The 13,611-nt window shown below is 43.3% G+C and overlaps 1 protein-coding gene and 1 pseudogene across 3 annotated transcripts in view; one reads left to right on the forward strand and one right to left on the reverse strand.

Moving 5' to 3' along the window:
- Positions 1 to 13,611, forward strand: part of TLN2 (talin 2) — a 412,810-nt gene that overhangs the window by 183,966 nt on the left and 215,233 nt on the right. The window lies entirely within an intron of this gene.
- On the reverse strand, positions 4,875 to 6,356 carry LOC118992486 (obg-like ATPase 1; annotated as a pseudogene).

Here is a 13,611-nt window from a genome sequence, read left to right on the forward strand (position 1 = left end):
ACAACTACCCACAGGTTGTATCTGAAGAGAGAGCCAGACCCACTGTCTCCTGTCGCGTGTCCTTGGTCGAAACTGTCTCATTCTTGGCTGCCGCCTCCTCCTCCCACTCTCGTCCCCCATCAAGAAGCCCCATACTGAGCCCTGTTCGAATGGTGGACCTTTCGGATCAGCGGTCTTGCATGTCTTGCTTCCTATGACATTTGCAGGCAGCTGTTGAGAAAACAGTATTTTGTTTGTGGGAGGAAAATCAAAGATGATATCAATGAAAATGCATTTTCATATAATGGAAATTATTAGAGCCACTTTTAAAATGTCACTGCGGATTCCTGCCGACAAGAAGGAGCTGAATACATTAGAAAGTAGGTCAAGTTATCTCATGTTTATGAATGAGGTAAATTACAGTGCAGGTTTAGGTTGATAAAATTGTGTATAGTATAGTTTATATGAATTACCCTAGCCCAAATGATATTATACCAAAATATAATTAAAATAAATTGACTCTGTTTCTTTGTCCTTTGTGGCTTAAGTATTTTATACCTAATATTTTATGAATTTTATAACCTAGCAAAAGTGATGAGCTTCTTGTTATTGCTCACATTTCCTGCTTTAAACACAACATCTACTCCAGGGAGTTAAAGCTAAAGTAGCTTTAATCCAGGGGGTAAGTGCTTCCAGCATCCTTAGAAGGTTTGGAGGAATAGGCTCCAGGCCGAGCCCCCCAGACACCCCACTCCAGATCCATTTCCTCTTACCAGGGCTGGGGAGGCTGCTATGGCTGCAGCGGTGGGAAGCCATTCCATTAGGAGCCCAGCCCTGCAGCTGCTGGCTCCCACACTGCACCTCCTGTGACGAGAAATCGCTTCTCATGGATGCCCATGCCCTCTGCCTCTTTCCCCGTGGCTCAGTTCAAAATCAAATGCCTATGAGCCCGCCCCATTGGTAGGATCTAAGTCACATTGGGCACCGTAGCGGCAAATAAGTCTGGATAGTATGTGAGGCTTAGCTCTGCAGTCTCTCCGTGCTCCAGGTGAGCCAGCCCACTGTGTTTGCTTCAGTGTCCAATCGTAGTAAATGTCACTTCATGCATGCATGCTGCCACAAGCGCACGTTTGAAGGACAGATCGTCAGAATTGGCCTTCCTGAATACATGTGACGCATTTTGGTCGACTTGTATAGTGGTAATAATAACCGAGGTAATACCAGTGTTACTAGTTAACCACTACTCTTTGGTAACGTTACTGATGACTAGCCAACAGCAGCACTTGCCGTGCCAAAAAAGATCTTTCTTTAGGTTGGAATTATTGTAACACTAAGGAAGGAACATCTGGGGTTTAACAGTAAAAAGTTTAGTGCTCTTGGAATGCAGGCCTAGAGAGTATGTGTCTTTTTCCTCACAAAGAATGGGAAGTCAAAAGACTGTCCTGACCCTCTCACTTCAGCATTTCTTGTGCAAATCCACGTGTAAAGTCAGTGGTGAAGCATTTGTCCACCGCAGTATTGCCCACAACTTTGTCACTATCAGACTCTATTAGGAGAGTCCAAGTGGACACACCTTTTTCCATCTGGGTAGAACCAGTCATCCACAGGTCAGTAACCAGAATTGGTACCTCAAATAGGAGGTCATTGATTCTGAAATGGGCAGACCTGGGTTCAAGTCCCAATTCCACCTCCTGTTAGATTTATACATTTTGATAGCATTTTTCTTTCTATACTTACGCCTTCTGTGGTGAAGGGAGTGGAAAGCCCCCTCCTTGTAACGTTTGTCGTGAGGTATGGATGTTGCTCAGCACAGGGCTGGTGTGCAGCCAGCGCTCCGTGGCGGGCTGTGGCTGTCCGTGTGGGGCATCCCCACCGGTGTTCGGAAGGCCCTGTGCCCTTTCCCTGTGCCCTGAGGAGGGTTCATGTGACGAGGCTCCTAGTGCCTCTTCACAGCAGGGATTTTCTCACCTGTGGTCCTGGGTCTTTTGGAGGTTGCTTCCTTTCGGTGCTGTGGGCTTTCTCCTGCCTTTCAAACACCCTTGGATTCCTCTTAGACGTTCTTTTTCCTCCAGGGAAAAGATTTCTCTTAGTGCTTAATGGCAGCAGAGCCCTCACAGGGTCACAGAGGTCATAGTAGCTTTTTATTTGTCACACAGACATCGAGACCTCCTTCTGAGACTTGAAAGGCTGATGGTGGCCTGTTCCTCCTCTCTAATTAGATTACTGGTTCCATGTCAGTGATGGTTTTAAGCTAAAATGGCCTTAATTCCATTGCCTTTGCATGTTTTTGTCTTGACTCCGTCTCTCCTTTGACTTCCCAGTGGTCCCTAAAGTAAAGTGCGCCACGGCAGTCAGGAGCACTTCGGCCCATATTCTTCAGCAAACCTCCAGAACGGCTGTAACTGTGTGGGGTTTTCAGGGAGAATGTAGTGAATAATAAACAAGAGGTTCTAAAAGATTCTTCCAAAGCATTGTGTGCCAAATGAATTTCTATAGATGTTTCCTGTTTAGCTTTTACCTGTAAGCTACTTTTTATTCCTTAGGGGTTTTTGGATCCCAACGTGGAGCGGACTTGATTCCCCCAAGCTTCTGTTCTTTTGTGTGTGTTTTCCCTGGGGAGGCCCCTTATTCTACTCTTCGTGAGGTGACTGTCATGCACCATGGGTGACGGGCCCCTAACATTAAGTATAGTGGCTCCAGCCGTGCTGTGGCATGTGGCAGCGAGAGCCACTTCCTGCTAGGCTGAGAGCAAGTATGCCTCCCTTCCGCTTCTTCAGTGTCTCACCTCAAGGACCTTGACCTGAGGCCGCTCATAATTTTGTGCAAACTCTGTCTGATATTTTTAACCCTTTGCTAAGGATTTGAGTCATGTGTTTAATACTTTTATATATTTGAAGATTTGAGTTTGTGTTCAGTTTTGAGTTGGCCTGTCCTCTCCTAGAGCTGATCAACTCATTTATTCATTGATTGAACATCTGCAAAGTGCCAGGTATTCTGCTGAATCTCAGGAGCATTACTGTCAGCAGATAGAAATGGACAATATTGCAATATTATTGGTGCACAGGATTTAAGAGTTAGATTCAATAAATAGATTTTATGATATCTGATAAAGGGTTTAGGCTCTTTTTTTTTTTCTAAGAGCAATGAGAAACCATTAAAGGATTTAAGGTGAGTGGGATCTAGTTGGATATGAACTTTAGGAAGACTGTTGGCTGAGATATGGTGTGTGTGTTCGAGGGCAGAAGAGTAGATGTCGGAGCTCAGGAGGGAAGCCCTTGCAGCAGTTTGGGCAGGAGATGATGGTTTCCTAGAGTGGGAGGAGAGGGCGGACTTGAGAGATACCTAGGAGTTACAGCTGTCGGAATGTGGGTGGCTGTATGGGGGTGCGCTAGGGAGACTCACATCGTGGATGGTCCTCTCACTGCTGGTTAGCAGGTGGGTGGATGTTGGTGCTGCTAAGAGAGGAACTCAGGGAGGGGAGCAGGTTTGGGAGGGGTGGTGGCAGGGCTGCAGGAATGAGCTTATTTTTGAGTAAGATGAAATAGATATGCTTGTGAACGATCTTGGAGAGACACAGTGTAGACTTGGGTAAGGAGCACAGGGGACAGGCCTCGGCTGTGTGCAGATTTGGTGAATGCAAGTCCTGAGGGCAGGTGAGATCCGCCAGGCAGGAGTGTGGAGAATAAGAAGAAGAGGGACTAGAAGAGAACTCAGGTACCATGAGGTTTAAGCAAGGAAGAGAGCCTGCGGAGGAAACTAAGGAGAGATCAGCCAGATGGGGAAGTGACTATTGTCCAGGGCTAGGCAGACCAGCAAGGACTGAGCAGGGAATGTCTGCTTTACCAGCAGAGAAGACAAGAGTGACCTTGTCCATGCTGAGCAGAAGCTGATGAGGAACAAGGTAGGTAATTTGAGGTCTGTCTGTGTAGACTCCTGCAGCAACTGTGGCTGTGTGGGGGGAAGACGGGGCTTGGGTGGGGGTACTTTGCTGTAGGGGGTGGGTGAAGAGTTAGTGGAGTCCTCTCCACTAACACCTTCTGCACCTTCTGTGCTTCCTTTTTTGTCACACTTACTGCCCTGTTATACATCCTTTTTTTAATGCTTTCATTTTACATGCATGTCTGCTTAAAGACACTATTTCATGTATGTGGTTGATTCATTAGCATTAAACTCAGCCTGAATGAAGCTTATCTGACATACTTATTTTTTTTAATAAGGCACATTACAGCCTTCTTGCATTTAGGCACTAGACAGCACAGTGTTTGGGGCCATTTTAAACAGCGAAATCATCAACAAAAACAGAAAAATGCAAAATCATGACACTGAATAAACTGGAGCCAGGGCACTTGTTTACAGCCCAAGAGCCGAAGCAAAAAGGCAGGATGTCCTTGGCTTGAACCTTCGCTGGAAATGTGCATGTCAGGTAGCTCAGAGTTTTTACCGCTTTGCATGTGTCCACAAATAACCAGGAGAGTGCTAGGAGTGGCTTTTTTGTTTTTACAAATGTTTTATTGAGTGCAGACATCTGGAGTACTGTAAAACATGCATGATCTGTAGATTCAAAGAGGAGTGAGCCACGATGTCCTCACCATCAAATGCGTTGGGCTCAGCGTTCCTGATGGAGACTAACTAGGTGTCAGGAGAGTAATGCGTGCGGTCCCTGAAAAGCTGCTGCAGTTTGCAGTGGGGTCTTAGTCACGTGAAAAACAAAGCCATTCACTTTGTAGAACTGAACTTGCATTTCATTGGAAGTACATAGCATCTTAATTTTAAAACAAAAATAATTCTGTTTGTAGAAGATTCCCAAGTCCCCAACTTCGTCCCTTCCGTTTTCAGAAATTTTAATGAAAAAAAATTATATGGTCTTTGGAAATTGTACATTATCCAAGTAAGGACTAAAATTTATTCGTTGGTTGCTGGGGTATATTAAACTTGAAGAAGATAGTATCTCCATCTTCAACAAAATAATTTCTGCCTTGTCTGGACTTCCCAGCAGCCTTGGCCACATGTCCAGAGCCTTCCTCTTTAAAATCATCATATTTCATTACTTCAGCAGAAATGAATCCTTTTTCAGAATCTGTGTGACTCACTCCTGCAGCTGGAGGAGGCTGTGCCTCTCTCTTTCCTCGAGGTCCGTGCACGCACCTCACCTGCGCCTGCACTGAGGGAGTGTTCGGGTTGCTGTGCTGCGAACCCGGCCTCGCTGAGCTTTGCCTAAGCGCCTTGTGTCTTGTTCACTTCTAGGTACTTTGCTCTCCTCCACACTCAATTCTTGCAACTTGAGTTCCAAGGCCCCACTGAAAGGAATGACCAAGACCCCTGGGTCATGCCTGTCTACCTACTCTTTAATTTTTATCAACCATTTGTTTCTCTTTCTAATGTAGTCTTTTTCGGCATGATTAACCAAGTGCCAGGGGCAGCCAGCCTTTCGGTGTCTCTGCGCCACGCTGGAAGATGAAAAGTTGTCTTGGGCCACACATTAAATACATTGCAACACGTAATCACAAAAAGAAAGTCTCGTAATGTTTTAAGTACATTTACAATTTTGCGTCGGGCTGCATCCACAGCCATCCTGTGTTGTATGCAGCTGGCCAGCCACAGGTGGGGCACCCATGAGTTTTGAAGTCAGAAATATGTGTTTATTCAGCACTTTTTACTTTTTGTCATTCCAGTCAGGTTAAAAGCAAACAGGTTTATTTTGGTCTGAAACCCAAGGTCTTCAACTTTGCACATTATGCCACATTCAGGTTTTACTTCTTTATCACCTCCTCCCACAGCCACTTTTTCTAGTTTATCTGTAATGGGCCCAGTTATTTACTCATCTTTAAGCTGAAGCTCTTGGTGTATTATTTCTGCATCTCAAATAGGATCTACACTTCCTTCAACATGCACGATAGCATCGTCTTCAAAAGCACGTGTTAGACGAAAGATTCCATCACAGGTAATAAAGTGAGAGAAAAAGGCATTTCCCAGGCCTTGTGCATTGTGAGCTCCTTTACAGGACTGGCAATACCCGCTCCGTGTACAAAGGCAGGAATTTCGCTTGCTGGTTTGGGGTGCTGGCAAAGAAAAACGAAACCTTTCATCTGGCACAGCTGCTGTGCTTTCATTAGAATCAATAGTGCAGAACTGGAAATTGGATTCTGAAGCCTGGCTGTTGGTTAGTATATTATTGAAGAGGGTAGATTTCCCAATATTTGGCAGTCTGACAATACCAATTTTCAAGGTGATTCCAAATCGTCCAGTGATCGGGTATGGTTTAATTCCATCACCTCCCTTTTGGGAGGACATCGTGCTTGGGGCAAGTGATGACATGGGGTCGCAGAGGCAGTGGCAGACAGGTCCTGCCCACGGCTGGAGGCGGGGAGGAAGGAGCAGAGAGCACGGGCCCAGCCTCTGCTGAGCAGCATGAGTGACGGTGGTGGCCGTGAGAGGAGTTCTAGCTTAGTGATTACAAATAAGTTTGAGTTGGTATATTTGCAAATACAGAATCTGCAAACAGTAAGGACTGACTGACTGTGTATCTGTATATACACGTTACTACTCCTACTAAAAGCATACATTTATGTCTTGGTGGATGTTTGTAAACTGTTTATCTATCAATTATGAAAACCATGAATTCACACCAGTACTTTAAATTCCCATTTAACACCATTGGGGTCCTTCTAGTTTTCTCCTGTTTGGGGCCACTGTGCCCCCAACTCCCCCATCAGCTGTCTTACTCTTTTCCCACATAATGACTTTAAGGCTGAATTTTTCTGGAAAGGACGGCTGGAGGAAAGAAGAGGGGTGATGTGATTACATATTATGGTCACATTTATATTCTATATTTCAATTTAAAATAGGACGATATTAAAATATTTTTAAAGACTCCTTTTTTCTCTCATAATTTGAAACAATACAGTCAAATTTGAGGAAAAACCCTAACACTTTAAAACTGATGAGGTGGGGGACTTGAAAACTGACTTTATGCTGTTGACCTATGGCAGCGTCATGCCATGGGGCAAAGAAAGACACCTGCTGCCTTCTAGGCTCAGGCGTGAATGATGGGGTCGCGAGCCGTGCCACAGCCTCAGGAGTGCGCTGTGCCTGGAGACACGGGGCGGCATCTGCCTTCCTCGGCACATGGCAAGTCCCTGGAGGGCAAGGGACCGTGTCTGACTTATTACTGTGTCACCATAGCCTGGCATACGAAGTGACTGGTGAACATTTGTGACTTTATTTGACTGCATTCCACTAGAGGGTTATCCAGCCTTTGTCTGAAGGCCTTTCCTTATTTCCTAATGCTCTCGTCTCTTTTCCTTCGGTTTTCCTGGACACTCATTTCTCTTCTTCCTGCAGGAAGCCTTCCAGGCCCCCACTAACCAGAGGGATCCTTGTTGAGTTTCTGAAGGCTCTGGAGAGTCGTACAGCCTAGCAGTTAAACAGCAGCTTTGGATTCCCAGTTCTACCATGCACTAGCAACTTGGTTAGGAACACTGTGCAGAACTTTCCCCAATCGGTTTAATCATCTGTAAAATGGGGATGAGCAGCGCCTGCCTCACATGCTTTGGGGAGGGTCATGTGAGGCAGCGTTTGGAAGGGACTTGGCACAGCGGCTGTCCCTGGTCTCAGCAGAGGTGTCGGTGGTGAAGGACTGTTGCCCTGGCACTGAGCGTGTCATGCTTTATTCCAGAGTCTGTGGGCCCTTTTCCCGACTTGATGCTGAACTCCAGATGGGGGCAGGGATCTTGTTTCTCTCCCTTGTTTGTATCTAACCATCACCCACACCAGTCCACCTGGCCCTGTCCTGTGTAGCCCGGCACTGTGCACCCAGTAGGTGCTGGATACCAGTTGATTTGTCATTGCACAATCCCCCAGCACTCGGAGACCTGTCTACTGCGACATGATCTTGCTGGTGGAGCAGTTTCCTTTACTTGTGTCGGTGCTGGGAGATGTTGATTCGTTCTCCCAGCCTTCTCTTTTTGATTATGAATCAATATTCTGTGTAACATGGTCGATGTCACAGTCTGCTTCTGCTAGGAGGTGTTTTCTGTGCTTTCTCCTCGGTGCAAGCACTTACCTCCATCCCTACTGGATTCTTAGGCAGGCTCTCTTTAGACAAAGAAGTGTCTGTACAATTTCGCTTTCTTTTTCCCTTTGGGAATGATGGCAGTGAATGCCAAGAAGTTCTGAAAACACAGCACACTGCCGATCTGGTCATCTGCCAGCCCTGGGTCTTTATGGTCAGGCCTTCTAGTAACTGAATCGGGTTTTGTGAAACCACAACAGCAAAGCACGAGATGCAGTGGATAATGAGTCTGCCTGCTTTTGAGACTCCTCTCCCCTTTCTTCCCACCAGGAAAACACTCTGTTAAATAAGCTGTGTTCTTTGAAATGCCTTCTCACTGTTTAAAACTGACTTTTGTACTTGATAGGTGACACCCACTGGATTGGCTAAGCAATGTCCCTTCTGTCACTGCTGTGATGATTTTGTGTGATGTAGAAATGTTGGCATGGCCGTCTCCCCTTCGCAACACAAGATAGGTTCCAAGACCCCCTGTGGATGCCTGAAACTGCAGCTCGTACCAGACCCTGTATATACTAAGTTTTTTCCTATACGAGCATACATACCTTTGATAAAGCTTAATTTATAAATTAGGCCGAGATTAACAGTAAGAGATTAACAACTGTCCGATAACCAAGATAACTATTAAGTGACTGATGGGTGGGTGGCACATACAATGTGGATATGCTGGACAAAGGGATGTCCAGGGAAGGGTGGAGCTGGAAGGTGTGAGGTTTCATCACACTATTCAGGACAGTGTGAAATTTAAAACATACAAATTATTTATTTCTGGAATTTTCCATATAATTTTTTCAGCTCTCAGTTGACTGCAGGTAACTGAAACCATGGAAAGCAAAACTGCAGATAAGGAGACCACTGTATTGTAAGGATTCAGCGTTTGCTCTCACGCATCAGTGCAAAATGATATCCCAGGGTTTATTACTTAATCTTTTTCTTGAAGATATGAAATTAGTTGTCTGAGTTAGAACTGGAAGGAGATATTAGGGGTCATTCATAGCTTTGTAAGAGCAGTGACCAGAGCTCAGGACTGAGTAGGTAGCAGCAGGGGACACAGGTGGTGGTTAAAAGCTCAAGTTTGGGGCCCAGATGTCCGTGTTCAAACCTTGGCTCCGCCAGCCATTAGCTCTGTGACCACTGCTAATTTGTTGTCTTTCTCCCTCAATTTACTCACCTATCAAATGGGTTTAGTGGTTTTGTTTTGGTACTTACCTTCATGGGGTTTTTATAGGGTATTTGCAACATGGAATACATAGAATCGAGCACACGGTAAACATATAATAAATGTATGCTGTTGTTCTTATTCATGTACTTTGCTGCTTTTCATTATGATCTGTGTTACAGGCATAGGGCAGAAATTAAAATCCACCTTCACAATGAGCAAGAATGGTCCACATATGCTCTAGTTCCTTTAAAGTAGGCGACACTGTGTGTACAATGTGTTGCACAGCCAGTGGGTCCTGTGGCCCACGGAACGACAAACAGCTGGTGGGGGAGAACTGGGACTCTGCACACATAGTCAGCAGGAATGTAAAATGGTACAACCTATTCGGTGGTTTCTTCAGCTTTTCATGTCCTATGCTTTTCTTTTTTTAAATCTTTTTCGACTCATATAAATTTTATTAGGGTGTGTGTGTATACATAAGTTTTTACTATGGTGTATGTATATACACACACACATATATATTATGAGATATGATCTAACTTAATTTTTGCTGATGAACAGTTTGCCAAGCACCATTTTTTACATAAACGTAACATCTATCTGTCCTCGTAGCCATTCTGCTCCTCAATATTTACCCAAGAAATGTAAGTTATGTCCTTACAAAGACTTGTACGTGAATGTCAGAGGCAGGACAGTGGATGCAATGTACTGGATACTGTGAGCTTTATTTATAATAGCTCCTAACTGGAAACCACTCACATATCCATGTGCATGGGGAAGCATCACTAAGATGTGCTCTATCCATTCAAAGGAATACAACTCAGCAGTAAAAAGAAATGAACTTTCGGTGTATGCAGCAACGTGGGTGACTCTCAAGATAATTATGCTAAGTGAATAAAGCCAGTAAAACGAGTACATGCTACAGGATTCCTTCCACGTAAAAATTTTAGAAAATGTGAACTAATGTCTAGTGACAGAAAACAGATCGTGGTAGTCTGAGGAGAGCGGAAAGAGAGAATTGAGAGGAAGGGTTTATCAAAGGAAAGGAATACAGGAGAGTAATGGAATGGATATGTTTATTATCTTGATTTCATGTTTTTTTTACAGGTATATACATATATAAAAGTTAATTGTAAATCGTATGTAATGATCTGTCATTTATGCCTTCATAAAAGTGTTTTAAAAAACTGGACCTACTATGTTAAAAATACGTTCGCTCTGCTGCTATCTAGCATGGTACTCACCAGCTACATTAAATGAACACTTGCTAAATTGTTTGTTAACGGTTTCGTTTTCCTTTGCAATTTGCAGTGCTTTATTAGAATTTTTTGGAACAATACGCCCATGAAAATTTGAATGACTTTTCTGTGTTGTGATCAAGGCTTTTGTGACAGGTAGAAACATTTGCATTATTGTACTGACCTTTTAATTAGCTATGACAGTGCCGAAAGATTCTAAGTATTTTTGCACAGACTTTTCATTTTGCCGCTTAGAAATGATTAGCCTCTTTTTCTAGTCGTCTCACGTTCTCCCCTTTTCTTCTCTGCACTGCACCACTCCACCACCATTCTGCTTGAAAGAACATTTCTTCCTCCATTGTAAAAAGAATGCAAAGGAAGCCACCTGATTTGACATGCCAAGCTTAAAATCAGTTTGCTAAAATTAGTTTAATTAGTATTGTAATTAGTTTGTCAACAAAAGTCAGTTAAAGCTGAGGATTGTAAAAAGTTTTAACCTGAAGCACATACTTAAATTTTGATTTAAAACTAAGTTAATATCATTAAAATGTCCATACTACCCAAAGCAATCTATCAATTCACCGCAATTACTATTAAAATACCAATGCCACATTTCAAAGATCTAGAACAAATATTTCAAAAATATATGTGGAACCTAAAAAGATCCCGAATAACCTAAGCAGTCTTGAGAAAGAACAAGGTTGGAGGGATCACATTACCTGATATCAAACTGTACTACAAATCCACTGCAATTAAAAAAAAAAAAAGTCTGGTACTGGCATAAGAACAGACACATACATAGATCAATGGGACAGAATAGAGAACACAGAAGTGAACTAGGTCTCTGTGGCCAATTCATATGTGACAAAGGGGACAGGAGCATACAATGGAGTAAAGATAGTGTCTTCAGTAAATGGTGTTGGGAAAACAGGAGGGGTACATAGAAAAAAAAGAAACTAGACCACCAACTTACACCAGAATAAAGTCAAAATTGGCAAAAGATGTGATTATAAGGCATGATACCATAAAAGTCCTAGTGGAAAACATAGACAGTGGAATTTCAGATAGGACGATATATCCCCTAGTGCAAGGGAAACAAAGGAAAAAAATAAACAAATGGGACTACATCAAATTAAAAGGCTTCTGCATGCCTAATGAAGCCGTTACCAAAATGAAAAGAGAACTGAATGGAAAAACATATTTGCCAATAACACATCAGATAAGATTCTAATCTCCAAATGGACAGAGAACTTGTATGACTCAACACCAGGAAGATAAATGATTCAAAAAGGGCAAAGGACCTGAATAGACACTTCTCCAAGGTGGACATGCCCCATAGACAATATGAAAATATGATCACTGGCCATCAGAGAGATACATATTAAAACCATAGTGAGATATTACCTCATGCCAGTCAGAATGGCCATCATTAATAAATCAACCAACAACAAGTGCTGGTAAGGATGTGGAGAAAAGGCAACCCTAGTGCGCTATTGGTGGGAAGGCAGATTAGTACAGCCACTGTGGAAAACAGTGTGGAATTTCCTCAAAAAATTAAAAATGGAACTGCCATTTGACCCACCAATTCCACTGTTGGGAATATACAGTGGTTTGTATGTTAACGCTGTTATTGAGGATTAATTTCATTTTCCCTTTTTCTTTCCTTGCTATTTGTATTCTTTTGTGGAAAATGTGTTACTGTTCTTTTAGCCATTTTGCATTAGGATATTTTATTGTTTGCTGTTTTTAGCTGTCGCTGGTGTCTCTCTGATAGTAACTTTTATCATATGCTCCAGACGTATTTTCAAGGTTCATCACTTATCTTCTGACTTAACAATATTTTTATTTTTATACCATAAAATCTCCTGTTGATTTCAGTTCTTGCATTTTTACTCAGAAAAATCTTTCACAATCTGACTCAGGTAAATTGCATAAATCTTACTGTTTTATGCTTTTATTTTAAAATTTAACTTTTAATTTATATAAATTTGATTGTGATGAATATGGTTAAGTATGACCTAACTTAATATTTTCTCAGATAAGCAGTTTCCCCAGCACCACTTTTTAGATATTCTTCCATCTCTCGGTGGAGTTTCGGTGACATAGGAACATTGTATGTGTGTTGGACATTGTGTCTGTTTCCTTCATCTACTGTCCTTACTGGCATAAGAGTATAATCATTTGAGCGTTATTGTTGGTTTTATTGTCTGATGAGCAAGTTTCCACTTTTTCAGCATTTTCTTTCCCATTTTCAATGTATTTTCCTCGGCAGTAACTATTTCAGCGTGGGGTATCTCCCAGGCTCCTAGGGATGTTGTGAGTTGCTCCCCAGCTTTCACCTTCTTGGGTAATCTCACTGGGAATCTCATTGGAGTTCAAGAGCTTTCCCTGCCTCACCTGAACATTTGTCTCTTTCATCCCTAACATGCTGGTGCTCAACCTTTACTAAGAAAGGTGCTTTTTGCTATTGCTTCTTCATCTAGTCTGAGTTGTTTCATTAATCTCTTATTTTTTTCTAGCGGGCACTTGATGAATAATAATTACTTTTTCGGAAGATCAGTGCAGAGATGCCATGTTCCGGCGGCCCGGGTGGTCCTCGCCATCTGGAATGGCTGCAGCAGACAGAGCAGGAGTGTCCCCGGAATGTGCATCTTAAGCGTGGTTTCTCACTGCTCAGCAAAGCAGTCATTGCATGTCCCTGTTGGCGTTTGCAGTTGGGTGCAAGGCCTCACGAGGCTCAGGTTGTTTGGACTATCAGTTTATAGATCACAGTGCACAGACATTATCAGGAGCGGGGTCAGCTGCTTCTGTGTCAGCCGGTCAGCTTGCTGCATTTGGAGGAAATTGCACAGCAGCTGGGAATGTGTCTGAGCAGAAGGCAGAAGTTAGCCGCCCAAGCCCGTTTGTCACCTCTGTGTGGCGGGTTAGTCCAGAGGGTCCGCCTGATGATAAGCATGGTGACTCGCAGCCCGTCCTTGACCTGTTTTCCCCCTGGAACCATCCTCTGAACTCCTTTGGGTGATCATCTCCTGGTCTTGGCTTCTCAGTCTGCCCTGTCCCCTGGCTGAGTGACATGGGCATTTCACCTCTCTGATCTAATGTGCAGAGGTACTCACTGACCATCAACTTCACGTTTATAAAGAACTATAAGGACACCTGAGGAA

This window comes from Sturnira hondurensis, unplaced genomic scaffold, assembly GCF_014824575.4.
Source record: "Sturnira hondurensis isolate 20B ecotype Veracruz unplaced genomic scaffold, ASM1482457v3 Scaffold0008196, whole genome shotgun sequence".
In the NCBI taxonomy this organism is placed as follows: domain Eukaryota; kingdom Metazoa; phylum Chordata; class Mammalia; order Chiroptera; family Phyllostomidae; genus Sturnira; species Sturnira hondurensis.